General features: G+C 37.5%; 1 protein-coding gene and 1 pseudogene across 1 annotated transcript in view; one reads left to right on the forward strand and one right to left on the reverse strand.

The window, feature by feature from the left end:
• The window catches only part of TMEM9B (TMEM9 domain family member B), a 39870-nt gene that overhangs the window by 12373 nt on the left and 10089 nt on the right, over nucleotides 1-17408 (forward strand). The gene's annotated exons all lie outside the window — the stretch shown is intronic.
• LOC139439870 (small ribosomal subunit protein eS1 pseudogene) lies at nucleotides 7098-7676 on the reverse strand (annotated as a pseudogene).

Raw genomic sequence — 17408 nt, forward strand, 5'->3', positions numbered from 1 at the left:
CAATTTAGAGTGAGCCCTTGCCAACCATTGTCAAAAGTCCTTTAACTCTGTTGGTAAAAGATGATACATGGGGTCCTGACTGGATGACTTGAGCTATAGCTATAAACAGAGCCTGATTTTTTTTCAGTTAGGCCAGTAAAAAGAATTTATTAGGAAATGGGGGAAAGAACAGGGCTTGCTGAGAAATGGGAGAGAAGGACATAAATACACACTGAGATGTGATGCGGGCTCTTCTAAGCAGAGAGAGAGGTCTTTGGTTTGTGAGGTCACCTTCTAAACTGCTAATTATTCCTCTCTTGCTAATGCTAAGGGGAGGGGTTCCAGCTGTTGTTGGTTATCTCACCAATGGTGGGATCCAATGGTGAGGCCTTTTTGGAATATCTGGAGCCAAGGGAAGGTCCTGGAAAAAGAAACTAGGACCTCAAGGTTAAACTCAAGGTCTCAGTGAGGTCTTGCAGCCATGTTGTCTGTCGGCCATGTTATGGCTCTTCTCATTTCCCCAGCTACTCTGCCTCAACTACCTCCTCCGAGAGTTCACACCCTTATTCTTAAGGGGGTGCTGAGGGCAATGGTCATTGTTTTCTAGTTATTTCCTGGTGGTTAGGGCAGTAGTCCCTGCTTGACAGGGCATAAACCTCTCTGGCAGAGCCTGATTTTTGATCACCATGTTGTTGTCTCATGAATGTCATTTATGTATACACAACTTATTTGGGCAAGATTTCCATTTTGTTTTGACAACATTCATGGAAACACCTTCATTTGTCTCCTTTTCCCTTCCTTCTTTTAGTTATCCAACACATAATAAGTACTATACTAGGTAGTAGGATAAAGAGATGACTAAAACAGATAACACAAAAGATATGACTAACAATAGTGTTTTCACTCTTTATTTACTTATTTTATTATTTTCCTTTTTTTAATAGAGAAGTTGTAGGTTTACAGAAAAATCATACTGAAAATATAGAGTTCCCTTAGACACCCACATACACAGTATTCTCTATTACTAACATTTTGCATTAGTGTGATGGCTTTGTTACAATTAAGAAAATATTATAATTATACTATTCACCATAGTCCATAATTTACATTAGGGTTCACTGTGTTGCACAGTGCTGTGATTTTTTTTTAAACTTTTATGCTAGTAATATATATACGATCCAAAATTTCCCCTTTTAATCATATACAAATATAATTCAGTGGTGGTACATTCACAATGCTGTGCTGCCATCACCACCATCAATTACCATGCTTTTCCATAACCCCAGACAGACACTCTGCACCAATCAAGCATTGACTCCCCATTCACTACACCCACCTCTGATGCTGATAACCCATGTTCTAGTTTCTGAGTCTATCAATTTGCTTTTTCTAATTATTTCATATCAGTGAGATCATACAATATTTGTCCTTTTGTGTCTGGTTTATTTCAGTCCACATGGTGTCTTCAAGATTTAAACATGTTATTACATATATAAAAACTTCATTCCTTTACACAGATGAATAATATTCCATTGTATGAATATACCACATTTTGATTAACAATATTTACTTTCCAATCCATGAACACAAAATTTTGTGTTTATTTAAGTTGTCTTTAATTACTTTCAGCAATGTTTTGTAGTTTTCTGTGTACAAGTACTTTACATCCTTGATTAAATTTATTCCTAGATATTTAATTCTTTTACTTGCTATTTTAAATGGAATTTTCTTTTATTTTTTCCAGATTTATTTATTTATTTCTCTCACCTCCCCACCCCCCACTGTCTGCTGTCTCTGTCCATTCACTGTATGTTCTTCTGTGTCTGCTTGTATTCTCATCAGGTGGCATTGGGAATCTGTGTCTGTTTTTGTTGTGTCATCTTGCTGCGTCAGCTCTCTGTGTGTGTGGCACCACTCCTGGGCAGGCTGTGGTTTCGCCTAGGGCAGCTTTCCTTGCACAGAGGCGGTTCCTTGAGTGGGGGGTGCCCTTACATGGGGGCAGCCCTGTGTGGGCCAGCACTCCTTGCACACAGCAGCACTGTGTGTAGGCCAGCTCACCACATGAGCCAGGAGGCCCTAGGTATTGGACCCTTAGATCTCCTATATGGTAGGTGGACACTCTATCTGTTGAGCCACGTCTGCTTCCCAGGAATTTTCTTCTTAATATCTTCTGATTGTTCATTACTCATATATAGAAACACTACTGATTTTTGTGTGTTGATCTTGTATCCTGCCACAGTGCTGAATTCATTTATTAGCTCCAGTAGCTTTATTGTGGATTTTTCAGGATTTTCTGAAGAAGGAAGAAGTCATGCTTCTTCCTTTCCAATTTAGATGCCTTTTATTTCTTTTTCATGGCTAGACATAACATTTTCAAAGGTCCTATTTACAAGTGGGTTCACACCCCAGGACCCAGTGTTGGGAACCTGAACATGCCTTTTATGAAGGACATGATTCAGTCCCCCAACATATGCCCTGTAGCATCTTGAGGAAGTTTCCTTCTATTTTCTAAGGTTTTCATCAAGAAGGGGTACTGTATTTTGTCAAATCTCTTTTCTGCCTCAATCAAGTGAGCATGTGTTTTTTTCCTTTCATCCTAATAATGTGGTATATTATATTAATTAATTTTTTTATGTTGAGCCATCCTTGCATGCTGAGATAAATTCCACTTGATTATAGTATATAATTTTTAATGTACTCTGGATTCAGTTTGCTGGTATTTTCTTGAATATTTTTGCATCTATATTCTCAAGGGATGTTGGTCTCTAATTTTCTTTCATTATGGTATCTTTATCTGACTTTGTTATGAGGGTGATGTTGGCCTCATAGAATGAATAGAATTGAGTTCCCTCTTAAATTTTTTGAAAGAGTTTAAGCAGGATTGGTATGAATTCTTCTTGGAATGTTTGGTAGAATTCCCCTATTAAGCCACCTGGTCCTGGGCTTTTCTTTGCTGGGAGGTTTTTGATTACTATTAAATCTCTTGATATTCTTGAGTCAATGAAGGTGGTTTGTGTATTTCTAGGAATTTGTTCATTTAATCTAGGATATCTAATTTGTTGACATAGAGCTCATTATATCCTATTTATCCTGTTAAAATCTTTTTATCTTTATGGGTTCAGTAGTAATAGCCCCCTTTCTTTCTGATTTTAGTTATTTGCATGTTCTCTCTTTTATCTTTGTCCATCTAGCTAAAGGTCTGTCAATATTTTTGATATTTTCAAAGAACTAATTTTTGTTTCATTGATTCTGTTAGTTTGTGTGTTTTTTTAGTTTTTAATTTTGAAATTAAAATTGAAAGTTGCCAAAATAATACAAACCCCATAGAGAGAAGAACTCCTCCCAACTCCATCTACCCACCCAGATACCTAGAGCCACCAACTTTTAACAGTTTGTCACCTTTGCCATGTATTTCTATCTGTCCCTGTCTCTCCATGTATCTATTTTCTTAACATTTGAGAGCAGGTTACATACATTATAATCCTTGAACATATACTACTTCATGTACTTTCCTAAGAACAAGGATATTCACTTACGTAAGTACATCATGTAACCACCTAACCTTAAGTGCATTGATCAAGTTTAAGAAATTTAATGTTGATATAAAGCTTAATTTCTATATTCCAATTATTTTTGTCTGAATAATGTCCTTTAGAACATTTTCTTCTCCATCCTTAGATCCCACCCAGTATCGTCTTGCATTTAATTGTCATCTCTTTAGTTTTTCTTGCTTGCTTTTTCTTTTTCAATTGTGAAAATAAACAAATCTTATTATCCCAAACCCTTCCAAGCATACCATTCATTGGGATTAATCACATTCACATTATTGCAGTACCCTCATCACCATCCATTACTAGAACTTTTCCTTCAACCCAAACAGAAATCCGACACTCATTTTACATTAATTCCCCATTGCCCCTCCCCCCATCCCTGGTCTCTATGAGTTTTCTTTTTTTTTTAAAGATTTATTTTATTTATTTCTCTCCCCTTCCCTCCCGCCCCCACCCCAGTTGTCTGTTCTCTGTGTCCATTTGCTGCATGTTCTTCTTTTTGTCTGCTTCTGTTGTTGTCAGTGGCACAGGAATCTGTATTTTCTTTTTGTTGCGTCATCTTGCTGCGTCAACTCTCTGTGTGTGCGGCGCCATTCCTGGGCAGGCTGCACTTTCTTTCACGCTGTGCAGCTCTCCTTACGGGGCACACTCCTTGTGTGTGGGGCTCCCCTATGCGGGGGACACCCCTGCGTGGCAGGACACTCCTTGCGCGTGGGGCTCCCCTATGTGGGGGACACCCCTGCGTGGCAGGACACTCCTTGCGCTCATCTGCACCGCGCATGGGCCAGCTCCACACTGGTCAAGGAGGCCCAGAGTTTGAACTGTGGACCTCCCATGTGGTAGGCAGACGCTCTATCCACTGGGCCAAGTCTGCTTCCCTCTATGAGTTTTCATATACTCTAATATTTTCTTTGTGGTTACTATAGGGCTTAAATTTAACATCCTAAGTATGTAACATCCTAAGTCTCATTTGCTTTGATACCAAGTTAACATCAATAGCATACATAGACTATATGCCTATAACCTTTGTTCCTTCTACTTTTATGTAGTTCTTGTCACAGATTACTATTTATTCATTATGAGTCCAAAAACCATTGATTTATCATTATATTTTATGCATTGCCTTTTAGATCCTGTAGGAAGCAAGAAGGGGAGTTACAGATAAAAAGTACAGTAGTACTGGTATTTATGTTTACCCATGTCATTATCTTTACTGGAGATCTTTATGTGGCCTCCGTCAATTGTCTGTTTTCCTTTCCTTTCAACCTGCACAACTTCCTTCACTATTTCTTGTATGACTGGTTGAGTAGTGACGACCTCCCTCAGATATTGTTTATCTGGGAATGTCTTAATTCCTCCCTCATTTTCAAAAGATAGTTTTATTAGATACAGAATTCTTGGATCGGAATTGCTTTCTTTCAACATTTTAACTATTTCATCCCACTGCCTTCTTGTCTCCATGGTTTCTGATAATTTAATCTTATTGAGGTTCCCTTGTATGTGACACATAACTTCTCTCTTGTGTCTCTCTTTCTCTTTGGAATAAAGATAAAGAATTCTTTATCTTTGGCATTCAGCAGGATCCTGTTTGGAGTTCATTGAGCATCTTGGATGGGTGTATTCATGTCTTTTGTTTATATTTGGGACGTTTTCAGCCATTATTTCCTTGAATATTTTCTGTGCTCCTTTCTTCTCCTTCTGAGACTCCCACAATGTGTATATTGGTATGCTTGATGGTGTCCCACAGGTTCTTCAGGCTCTGTTCACTTTTATTCATTCCTCCTTCTTTCTGCTTCTCAGACTGAATGATTTTAATTGTCTTATCTTCAGATTCACTGATTTCTTTCTTCTACCAGCTCTAATCTGCTGTTGAACCCCTCTAGGGAATTTTCAATTTCTGTTACTGTAGTATTCAGCTTTGTTTGATTCCTTTTCATAATTACCATTTCTCTGTTGATATTCTCTGTTTTCATCTATCATTTTCCTGATTTTCTTTAGTTCTTTGTCCATGTTTTCCTTTCACCCTTTGACCATATTAGGACCATTCTTTAAAGTCTTTGTCTAGTATCCCAGGTCTGAGCTTCCTTGTTGATGGTTTCTAATTCTTTAATCTTCTTTGCCTGGGCCATCACTTCCTGTTTCTGTTGAAGCCTAGACATTTTGATATTTTAATATGTTATCACTGAAATTTAGACTTTGTGGTGTCTTTTCCTTAAGATTGAATCCAGCTGGTGTTCTGATAGTTTTTCTTGAACGCCAGAAGCTCACACACAAAGAAAGGAAAAAGTACGTTTCCCAATCTATGCAGAATGAGCAGTGCAATGTTATCTTTCAGAGCTTATCCCTAGAATGAATTTGGAGAACAGCACCAGGCTAAAGTGTAAGGGCCTCCCTGATCCTTTCTATGCTAGCATCTTGTCTCGGGCATGTGCAAGTAGCCCTAAGAATTCCCTCAGTTACACAGACAATAATGTCCCCTCTTCCCTAGGAAACAGATTCCTCACATTCCCAGTTACTGCACTGTGTGTCTTAGGCCAGCAATCCCTTGCCCCAGGCAGCACGAATTGAATGCTCTCCCAGAACCTTTGTTGGAGAGTTTGATGAACTACCTTCTACATGCAGGGCAGGTTCTAGGGCAGCAAGTCCCTCAGACCAGAGATATTGGGCCAGACATATTTGTTCCCAGTATGTCTGCAAGGGTTACAGTGCCCCCTCTGATTAGTTCCAGGGATCAACACAGAAACCACTACCAGCTCTGTGCTGAGCCAGTGAGAGGATGAGGGAGGGGCCAGTTAGGGTTCCAAGAGATCCTACTGCTTTTAAGTGGCCTTTTTTTGATTCAGCGCTCACACTCTTACTGCAGACTTCTGCTTTCTGGATCTTTGTGAAAGGTTTTTTTTCTGTTTCTTCCAGATGTTCTGTTACAGAACAGAGCCCTGAATCATCTTACTCTACCATCTTGATCAGGGCATATTGTATTGGCTATTTTTTATTTTCTATTGCATGTATCTCAGCTCTAAATTTTGTTATTTCCTTCTACTTCTTTTGGGCTCAGTTTGCTCTTCTTTTTCTAGCTCCTCCAGTTGTGACGTTAGGTCTCTGATTTGAGATGATATTTCTTTTTCCCCTCCACAAATATGACTTTTTATTTTTCACTTTTAGATTTTTTATTTATTTCTCTACCCTTCCCTGCCCACCCGTCCCCGTCCCCCGTCCCCCCCCCCCCGCCATTGTCCTCTCTCTGTCCATTCACTGTGTGTTCTTCTATGTCTGCTTGTATTCTTGTCAGCAGCACCTGGAATCTGTGTCTCTTTTTGTTGCGTCATCTTGCTGCATCAGCTCTCCGTGTGTGCTGCACCATTCCTGGGCAGGCTGCACTTTTTTCGCGCTGGACAGCTCTCCTTACAGGGCACATTCCTTGCACATGGGGCTCCCCTACACGGGGGACACCCCTGAGTGGCAGGGCACTCCTTGCACACATCAGCACTGTGCATGGGCCAGCTCATCACACGGGTCAGGAGACCCTGAGTTTGAACCTTGGACCTCCCATGTGGTAGGCAGACTCCTTATCCATTGGGCCAAATCTGCTTCCCTATTTGTCACTTTTAAATAGGCTGAGTTTTAAACAGATTCTTGGACTGGTGGCTCATATCCATCCACTCATTTAACTTTAGCACTGTCTCATCTCCAGTTGCTTTTCCAGAACTACGACTTTCACCATGAAGCTCCATGAGTTTTTTCCCAGTTTATACTTGGGCTTCTTCAGCATTTTTATTTTTCTCATGAACATATCATGAAGAGGATAGATAGATTGGCAAGTCTTGTCTGTATCTTTGCCAATGCTGTCTAAAATCCATTTATTGACCACTTCTTTCAAGTCATTTGTTTGCATCACTAGGGTCATGATTTCCATTATCTTCTTCCTGATTTGGCGGACCTGTTGGTGCTGAGTGTAGGAGGTCTTCTGAATCTGATTGTTGCATTTTTTAGTAAAACCAACATAGAACAGGCAAACCAAATAACTATTGGTGGCTTTGACGACAACATGCGCTTCAGTCATGGTCTGCCATTTTTTGGCCATGGAGCACATTTTGTCATGGGTCATACCCATGCTGTGGATGTTTTTTGGTTTTTTTGTTTGTTTGTTTGTTTTTAAAGGTTCGTTTCTCTCTCCTTCTCCCCCCCTGCCCCAGTTGTCTGTTCTCTGTGTCTATTTGCTGCATGTTCTTTGTCCGCTTCTGTTGTTGTCAGCGGCACTGGGGATCTGTGTTTCTTTTTGTTGCATCATCTTGTGTCAGCTCTCCATGTGTGCGGCACCATTCCTGGGCAAGCTGCACTTTCTTTCACGCTGGGCGTCTCTCCTTACGGGGCGCACTCCTTGTGCATGGGGCTCCCCTACGCGGGGCACACCCCCGCGTGGCACAGCACTCCTTGCGCGCATCAGCCTGCGCATGGGCCAGCTCCACGTGGGTCAAGGAGGCCTGGGGTTTGAACCGCAGACCTCCCATGTGGTAGACGGACGCCCTAACCACTGGGCCAAGTCCGCTTCCCCATGCTGTGGATGTAGGTTAGGCATTTTTTGCCCTGCATATCCTCAGTAATTAGTTTGAGTTTTCTAAATGTAACTTCATCATTCTGCAGATCAGCATCAGTTTACTTCAAAAACACAACCCATAAAGTCATCAGATGCATTTGGTTCCTTGAGTACTTGTAACTAGTGTTTTCCCAAAATTTTTTATGTGAAATGTTGCTGGTGCTTTCACATCCTACCAATCTTTCTTAGAAAATGGATCAACCGCTTTCTTCTTTGCTTCCTTTTTACTACCTTTTGTAAGGTGCTTGTTCTTGCCAACTACTATGGTTCTGCTCAGAGAGCCAAAAGTGAGGTGTTCTTTTTTTGTAAGTATTTTAGAGCTATAAATTTCCTTCCCAGTACTGCATTTGCTGCATCCCATAAGTTTTGGTATGTTGTGTTTTCATTTGCATTTGCTTCAAAGTATTTCCTAATTTCCCTTGTGATTTCTTTTGGAAACGATTGGTTCTTTAACAGTGTGTTGTTTAATTTCCACGTATTTGTGAATTTTCCACTTTTCCCTCTGTTATTCATTTCTAGCTTTAATCCATTGTAGTCTGAGAAGATAAATTGTATGATTTCAATTTTTAAAAATTTATTAAGACTTGTGTTGTGACCTAATATGTGGTCTGTCCTGAAGAATGACCCATGTGCACAAGAGTAGAATGTGTATTTTGCTGCTGTTGCGTGATGTGTTTTATATGTATTTGTTAGGTCTAGTTGGGTTATAGTATCTTTAAAGACTTCTGTTTGCTTATTAGTCTTCTGTCTAGATGTTGTATCCATTTCTGAAAGTTGTGTATTAAACTCTTCTATTACTAACGTAAAACCATCTATATCTCCCTTCAAATTTGTCAGGATTTGCTTCATGTATTTTGGTGCTTTGCCCTTATGTGCATATATATTTACAATTGTTATTTCTACTTATTTAATTGACCCCTCTATCAGTATATAGTGACATTCTTTGTCCCTTTTAACAGTTATTGACTTAAAGTATATGTTATGTGATATTAGTATAGCTACTCTGACTCTCCTTTAGTTACTATTTGCATGGTATATTTATATTTTTTTCTATCCTTTCCCTTATTTTTTTCTTTTTCTTTTTCTCTTTTTGAGGTGCTAGGGCTGGGGACTAAACCAGACCTTGTATGTGGGAAGCTTAGCTCAACCACTGAGCCACATCAGCAACCTTGAGTTGGATTTTTCATTTGTGTTGCTTGTAGTTTTTTTGTTGTTGTTTTCAGGAGACACTGGGAACCAAACCCAGGACCTCCCATGTGGGAAGCAGACTCTTAACAGCTTGAGCCACATCCACTCCCCTGTCCTTTCACTTTCAGCTTACTTGTCTTTGAATTTAAGGTGAATTTCCTGTGGACAGCATATAGTTGGGTGATGTTTTTTTACCCATTCTGCCAATCTCTGCCTTTTGACTAAAGAGTTTAATCTATTTGCATTTAAAGTCACTACTGATAATGCAGGACTTTCTTCTGCCACTTTGCCATTTAGTCTTTGTAAATCTTACAACTTTGTTGTCCCTTAATTCTTCCATTAATTCCTACTTTCATATTAATTTGATTTTTGTAGTGTACCATTTTCAGTGCCTTTTCATTTCCCTCTTTGTATGTTTTTCAGATGTTTTCTTTGTGGTGACTATGGGGCTTAAATTTAACATCCTAAATCTATAACAATTTAATTTGCTTTGATACCAATGTACCTTCATTAGCATACATAATCACAGAGTTGTGCATTCATCACTTCAGTCAATATTAGAACATTTTCATTACTCCAATAATAATAAAAAAACCCAGACAAACAAAAAAACTCTACCCCTTAATAATCACCTCTCAATCTCTCTATCCTTCCCCTGTCCTACATAGCTGCTATTGTTTTCATTTCTCTAATTTGTGTATTTATATTTTGTATAGATGGAGTCAAACCATATGTAGTACATTTTGTCTAATTTCTTTCACTTAGTATATTTCCTTTTTCTTTTTTGTCCTTAATGGAAGATTGTTAATATATTACTATTCACTGTTGTTCATAGTTTGCTTTGGTTGTATTTTTGTCTGATATTAATATCTTGTATCATTAACGTACTTTTTATTTCCTTTACGAAAAAAGTCTTGTATATGCAATATTACCAATACTCATTTCACATGAGGTTTCGCTATGCTATACAGCCCCATGTTATGTTTTTTAGCTTTCCTTCTAGTAATATACATGACTTTAGACTTTCCTTTTCAACTACTATAATACCCATATATTATTAGCACTGCTAGTTATAAAAACTGTGATGTTTTCACCATTTCTATTCATTTCCAAAGATTTACAAACATTTTTACCAATCCTGCACAGATTAAACCTCCCTTTTCCCTTCTCTACCCTCCTTCTATTTTCTGGTGACCTATATTCTAGTTATTAACTCCATGAGTTTTCACAATATATTTAGTTCATAATAGCATAGTCATACAGTGTTTTTCCTTTTGTGTCTGCCTTGCTTCACTCAATATTATGGCCACCAGGTTCATCCATGTGTCATATGCTTCATGACTTCATTTTTTCTTACAGCTGCATAATGTTCCATTGTATGTATATATCACGATTTGTTTATCCATTTATCGGTTGATGGACACCTGGGATGTTTCCATCTTTTGGCAATTGTGAATAATGCCACTATGAACATCAGTGTGCAGATTGTTCATGTTAATGCTCTCAGTTCTTCTGGGTATATACCTAGTAGTGGTATTGCTGGATCATGTGGCAAATCTGTATTCAACTTCCTTAGGAACTGCCAAATAGACTTCCACAGTGGCAATGGAATATGCATTCCTCTCTCTACATCTCCTCTCCAATACTTGTAGTTTTCTTTCTTTTTAATAGTGGCCATTCTAATTGGCATGAAATGATATCTCATTATAGCTTGGATTTGCATTTCCCTAATTGCTAATGATGCTATACAATTTTTCATGTGTTTTATTGCCTTTTGTATTTCTCCTTTGGACAAATGTCTTTTCAGGTCTTTTGCCCAGTTTTTAATTGGGTCATTTGTCTTTTTATTGTTCAATTGTAGCATCTCTTTATATATATATATATATCAAGAATACTAAAACCCTTTTCGGACATGCGAGTTCCAAATATTTTCTCTCATTGAGTCGCCTGCCCTTTCACCATTTTGACAAAGTCCTTTGAGGTGCTGAAGTGTTTAATTTTGAGAAGGCCCCATTTACCAATTTTTTCTTTTGTCGCTCAAGCTTTGGGTATAAGATTCAAGAGATGTTCACCTACCACCAGATTTTGAAGATGTTTCCCTACATTATCTTCTAGGAGTTTTACGGTCCTGGCCTTTATATTTAGGTCGTTGATCCATTTTGAGTTGATTCTTGTATAGGAAGTGAGATAGGGGTCCTGTTTCATTCTTTTAGCTATGCATACCGAGTTCTCCCAGCACCATTTGTTAAAGAGACTGTTTTCTCCCAGTAACGTGAATGCAGTAGGTTTATCAAAAACCACTTGGCCATAGAGATGAGCATGTATTTCTGGACTCTTAATTCTATTCCATTGATCAATGTGTCTGTCTTTGTGCCACTGCCATACTGTTTGGACCACTGTAGCTTTGTAATGTTTCAAGGTCAGGCAGTGAGAATCCTCTTACATTGTTCTTCTGTTTTAGGATGTTTTTGGCTATTCGGGTGCCCTTTCTTTTTCAAAGAAATTTGTTAATTGCTTTTTCTATTTTTGTAGATTAGGCTCTTGGAATTTTGATTGGTATTGCTGTGATTCTGTCAATCAGTTTGGGTAGGACTGACATCTTCACAATATTTAGTCTTCCATCCCAAGAGCATGGAATGTCTTTCCATTTGTTTAGGTCTTCTTTGATTTCTTTTATCAATTCTTTATAGTTTTCTGAATACATTCCTTTACATCTTTGGTTAAATTGATTCCTAGGTATTTGAGTCTTTTTTTTTTGCTATTGTAAGAGGAATTTTTTTCCAGATTTCCTCCTCAAATTATTCAATAATTGTGTATAGAAAAATCAGTGATTTTTGCATTTTGATTTTGTATCCTACCACTTTACTGAACTCATTTCTTAGCTCAAGTAGCTTTGTTGGAGACATTTTGGAATTTTCTAAATATAGGATCAGCTGCAAATATTGAGAGTTTTACTTCATCTTTTCCTATTTGGATGCCTTTCATTTTATTTTCTTGTCTAATTGCTCTAGCTAGAACTTCTAGCTAGAAGTTCTGTTTAATAACACTGTTTAATAACAGTGGTGTCTGTGGGCGTCCTTGTCTTGTTCCCAATCTTAGAGGGAAGGCTTCAATCTTTCCCCATTGTTTTTCATATATGCCCTTATATCATGTTGAGGAACATTCCTTTTGTTCCTATGTTTTGAAGTGTTTTTATGAAGAAAGCTTGCTAGATTTTGTTGAATCCCTTTTCTGCATGGATTAAGAATATCACGTGGTTTTTTTCCTTCAGTTTGTTAATGTGCTGTCTTACATTGATATTCTTGTGTTGAACCTTCCTTGCATACTAGGAATAAATCCCACTTGATCGTGTGGTATAATTCTTTCAATATGCTGTTGTTTTCTATTTCCAAGTATTTCCTTGAGGATTTTTGCATCTGTGTTCATTAGAGAGATTGGTCTGTAATGTTTTTTTCTTGTAGTATCTTTATCCAGCTTTGTATAATGGTGGTGATGGCTTCATAAAAGGTGTTTGGTAATTTTCCCTCCTCTTAAATTTTTTGGAAGAGTTTAAATAGGGTTGGAATTAATTCTTCTCAAAATGCTTGGTAGACTTCACCTGTGAAGCCATCTGGTCCTGGACTTTTCTTTGTTGGGAGATTTTTGATGACTGATTCAGTCTCTTTAAGTATGTTTGGTTTGTTGAATTCCTTATTTCTTGTAGAGTCAGTATAAGTTGCTTGTGCATTTCTAGGAATTTGTCCATTTCATCTAGATTGTCTAATTTGTTGGCATACAGTTTCTCATAATATCCTCTTATGAACCTTTTTCATTCTGTGGGATGAAACTTCACCCCTTTCATTTCTGATTGTATTTATTTGCACCTGCTCTTTTTTTTTTTTTTCTTTGTTATTCTAGCTAGGGGTTTGTCAATTTTATTGATCTTCTCAAAGAACCAGTTTTCATTTTCTTCATTTTCTCTATTGTTTTTTTGGTTCTCAACTTCATTTATTTCTGCTCTAATCTTTATTCTTTCTTTCTGCTTGCTTTGGGATTGGTTTGCTGTTCTTTTCTAGTTCTTCCAGATGTTCAGTTAGGTCTTCAATTTTAGTCTTCTTTTTAATATAGGCATTTACTCTATAAATTTCCCTCTCAGCACTGCCTTTGCTATATCCCATAAGTTTTGATAAGTTGTATTTGTTCTCATTTTCATTCATCTTGAAATATTTACTAATTTCTCTTACAGTTTCTTCTATGACCCACTGATTATTTAGAAGTATGTTGTTTAGCCTCCACACACTTGTGAATTTTTCCCTTTCCTGTTTATTAGTGATCTCCAGCTTCATTCCATTATGATCTGAGAAGGTGCTTTGTGTAATTTCACTCTCTTTACATTTACTGAGACCTGCTTTGTTACCCAACTTGTGGTCTGTCCTGAAGAAAGATCCTTGAGCACTTGAGAAAAATGTATAGCCCATTGATTTGGGATGCAGCGTTCTGTCTTTGTCTCTTAAGTCTAGCTCATTTATCATATTGTTCAAGTTTTCTGTTTCCTTGTTGATCTTCTCTGTGGTTGTTCTATCTATTGATGTGAGTGGCAAGTTGAAGTCTCCAGCTGTTGTTGTAGAGATATCTGTTTCTCCCTGCAGTTTTGCCAGTGTTCTCATATATTTTGGGGCATCATGGTTAGGTAAATAGATATTTACACTTGTTACTTTTTCCTGGTGGATTGTCCCTTTTATTAATATATAATGACCTTTTGCATCTCTTATAACATTTTTTTGCATTTAAAATCTGTTTTTTCCAATATTAAATAGCTGTCCCTGCTCTTTTTTGGCTACTGTTTGCATGGAATATCTTTTTCCAGCCTTTCACTTTAAGCAGATTTGTATCCCTGGATCTAAGGTGAGTCTCTTGTACTGGTGTTTTTGTTTTTGTTTTAATTTATTGAAGTATATCACTTAAACATAAACATACATAAGCAATAAGTGTACAGTAATAGTTGTGAATTTACAAAACATATATAACATCATATAGAACTCTCACACCTCACGCTACCACTAATACCTTGGATTGTTGTTAAACCTTTTTAACTAATGATTAAAGAGCATTGTCAAAATATTACTACCAACCAAAGTATTTTCCCCCAACCCCCCAACATTATTATCTTTATATCATTTATATATGAACATACACAAACAATAAGTAGTAAAGGTTGTAAACTTATAAAGTAAACATGAATAACATCATACAGGAGTCCCATACATCAACTCCTCACCAACACCTTACATTGTCTTGAGATGTTTGTTACAAATTATGAAAGAATATTGTCAAAAATCTTACTACTAGTCATAGTCCTTATCTTATATTTGGTGTATTTCCCCCCAACCCACCCTATTATTACTTTTTAAATATATTTTTTTAGGACAGAAGTTGTAAAACTTATAAAACAATCGTGCACATGTGCAGAATTCCCAAATAACACCCCTCTATTAACACACCACACTGTGGTGGAACATTTGTTACAAATAATATAATATCATCTGATTGTTACCACATCCGTAGTGTACATTTGGCACACATTTTCCATACTGTCCCATTATCAACACAATATATCTTTGGCATAGATGCAAGAATATTATATTATTACTGCTAACCACAGTCCATAAGTCATTCCAGTTGTATCTTTCCCATGCTTCTCTACATTTCCACCACGCTGCAGTAGTGATGTACATTTGCTCTAGCTCACAAAGAAAACTCTTGCATCTGTATCATCAACCACAATTCTCATCCACCTCTTGGTTTACTGTGCTATTCTGTTCCTAGAATATTCCCTAGCATTCTGTTAATTGGCATTTACATACCTAGACTACCATTTTCAGCTACATCCACATTTATAAACTAGCTGTTACTCACTGTGTGTTACCATCCACTCTCTACATTTCCACACTTTTACAGTAAAGCTAATTAAAACTGCTACATACATTAAACATCAGTAGTGCATCTCAGTCCTCCTCTTATTTCCTTTAAGAATCCACCGCCTACCACCAGGTCTTAAAGCTATTTTCCTACAATTTTTTCTAGAAGTTTTATGGTTATTGCTTTTATTTTTAGGTTATTGAACCATTTTGAGTTAATTTTTGAATAAGGTGTGAGATAGGGGTCCTCTTTCCTTCTTTTGGCTATGGATATCCAGTTCTTTCAGCACCATTTGTTGAATGGACTGTTCTGCCTGAGTTATGTGGGTTTAACAGGCTAGTCAGAAATCACTTGACAGTACATGTGAGGGTCTGCTTCTGAACCATCAGTTTGATTACATTGGACTATGTGTCTATCTTTATGCCAGCACCATGCTGTTTTTACCTCTATAGCTAGGTAATATAATTTAAGGTCTAGAGAGGAGAGTTTGTTTTTCCTTTTTAAGATGTTTCTGGCTATTCAGGACCCCTTACCCTTCCAAATAAATTTGATAATTGTGTTTTCAATTTTTTTAAAAAAATGCTGGTGGACTTTTTATTGGGATTGAATTGAACCTGTATATCAATTTGAATAGAATTGACTTCTTAATGATATTTAGTCTTCCAATCTGTGAGCATGGAATGTTCTTCCAGTTATTTAGGCCTTTTTAAATTTCTTTTAACATTGAGTTACAGTTTTCTAAATACAAGTGCTTTACATTGTTGGTTAAATTTATTCCTCACTGTTTGAGTTCTATCTGTCATATTTTATTTTCACCACCTTTTGACACTTTCATTTACTTCTATTGATATAATCTTCATTTCCAGACTCTCTTCTAGGCCTCTTTCTGCTTTCTTTTTTTTTCAGACTCTAGCACACCCTTTAGAATTTCCTGAAAATCTGGTTTCTTGGTTAGAAATTCTCTCAGTTTCTGTTTATCTGTGAATATTCTAAACTTGCCCTCATTTTTGAAAGACAGTCTTGCTGGATATGATTCTTGGCTGGAAGTTTTTTTCTTGTAGTATCTTAAATATATCACACCACTGTCTTGTATTCCTGGTTTCTGGTGAGAAATCAACACTTAATCTTATTGAGTATCACTTATATGTTATGCATTGCTTTTCTCTTGCTTTCTTAAAATTCTCTCTTTGTCTTTACATTTGACATTCTCAGTAGTATGTATCTCAGAGTTGGTCTGTTCGGATTTTTTTGGATGGGAGTACATTGTGCTTCTTGGACATGGATATCTGTGTCCTTCAATATGGTTGGGAAATTTTCTACAATTATTTCTTTAAATATTCCATCTGCCCCTTTTCTCTTCTCCTTCTGGGACACCCATGACACATATGTTTGTATGCCTTTTGCTGTCATTTAGTTCCTTGAGACCTTGTTCAATTTTTTCCATTCTTTTCTTCATCTGTTCTTCTGTATGTTCACTTTCAGAGGCCATTTCTTCAAGCTCACCAATCCTTTCTTCTACCTCTTCAAATCTGCTATTATATGATTGCAGGGTTTTTAAAATTTCATTTAATGCACCTTTCATTCCCATAAGAGCTGCTCTTTTTCTATGTATGCTTTCAAATTCTTCTTTGTGCTCATCCAATGTCCTAATATCCTTAATCTCTTCAGCCATCTCGTTGAATTTATTAATTAGATTTGTTTGAACATCTATGATTAGTTGTCTCAACTCCTTTATGTCATCAAAAGGCTTATCTTGTTCCTTTAACTGGGCCATATCTTCCTGTTTCTTGGTGTAGATTGTAATTTTTTGTTGGCATCTTGGCACCTGGCTTACTAGAGTATTTATTCTGGGTACAGTTTTTCTCTTTAGTTTAGGGCTTCCTGCTATTTCTCCCTTGCTGGTTGTGCAGTAGGAACCAAGGATGTAGTTGGTGCTATAAGCTGTGGAGGCTCAAACTGCCCTCATTACCCCAGGGACAGATGAAGCTTCTCCCAACTTTCTCCTTTGCCAGGGGTGGGGACAGAGTCACAGCTGTGTGAAATAACCCAAGTCATGCAGGCCTAGACTCTAGTTGCCGAGAGAGAATGATGAAGCTTACATCCCTTTCTCCCCTGCCTGGGTGGGGATGGAGCTGCAGGTGTGGGCAGCAATCTATGTAGCATGGGTCCAGGATGGCCTTGGTTGCCCTGATAGACTT

This window comes from Dasypus novemcinctus, chromosome 10 (assembly GCF_030445035.2).
Source record: "Dasypus novemcinctus isolate mDasNov1 chromosome 10, mDasNov1.1.hap2, whole genome shotgun sequence".
In the NCBI taxonomy this organism is placed as follows: domain Eukaryota; kingdom Metazoa; phylum Chordata; class Mammalia; order Cingulata; family Dasypodidae; genus Dasypus; species Dasypus novemcinctus.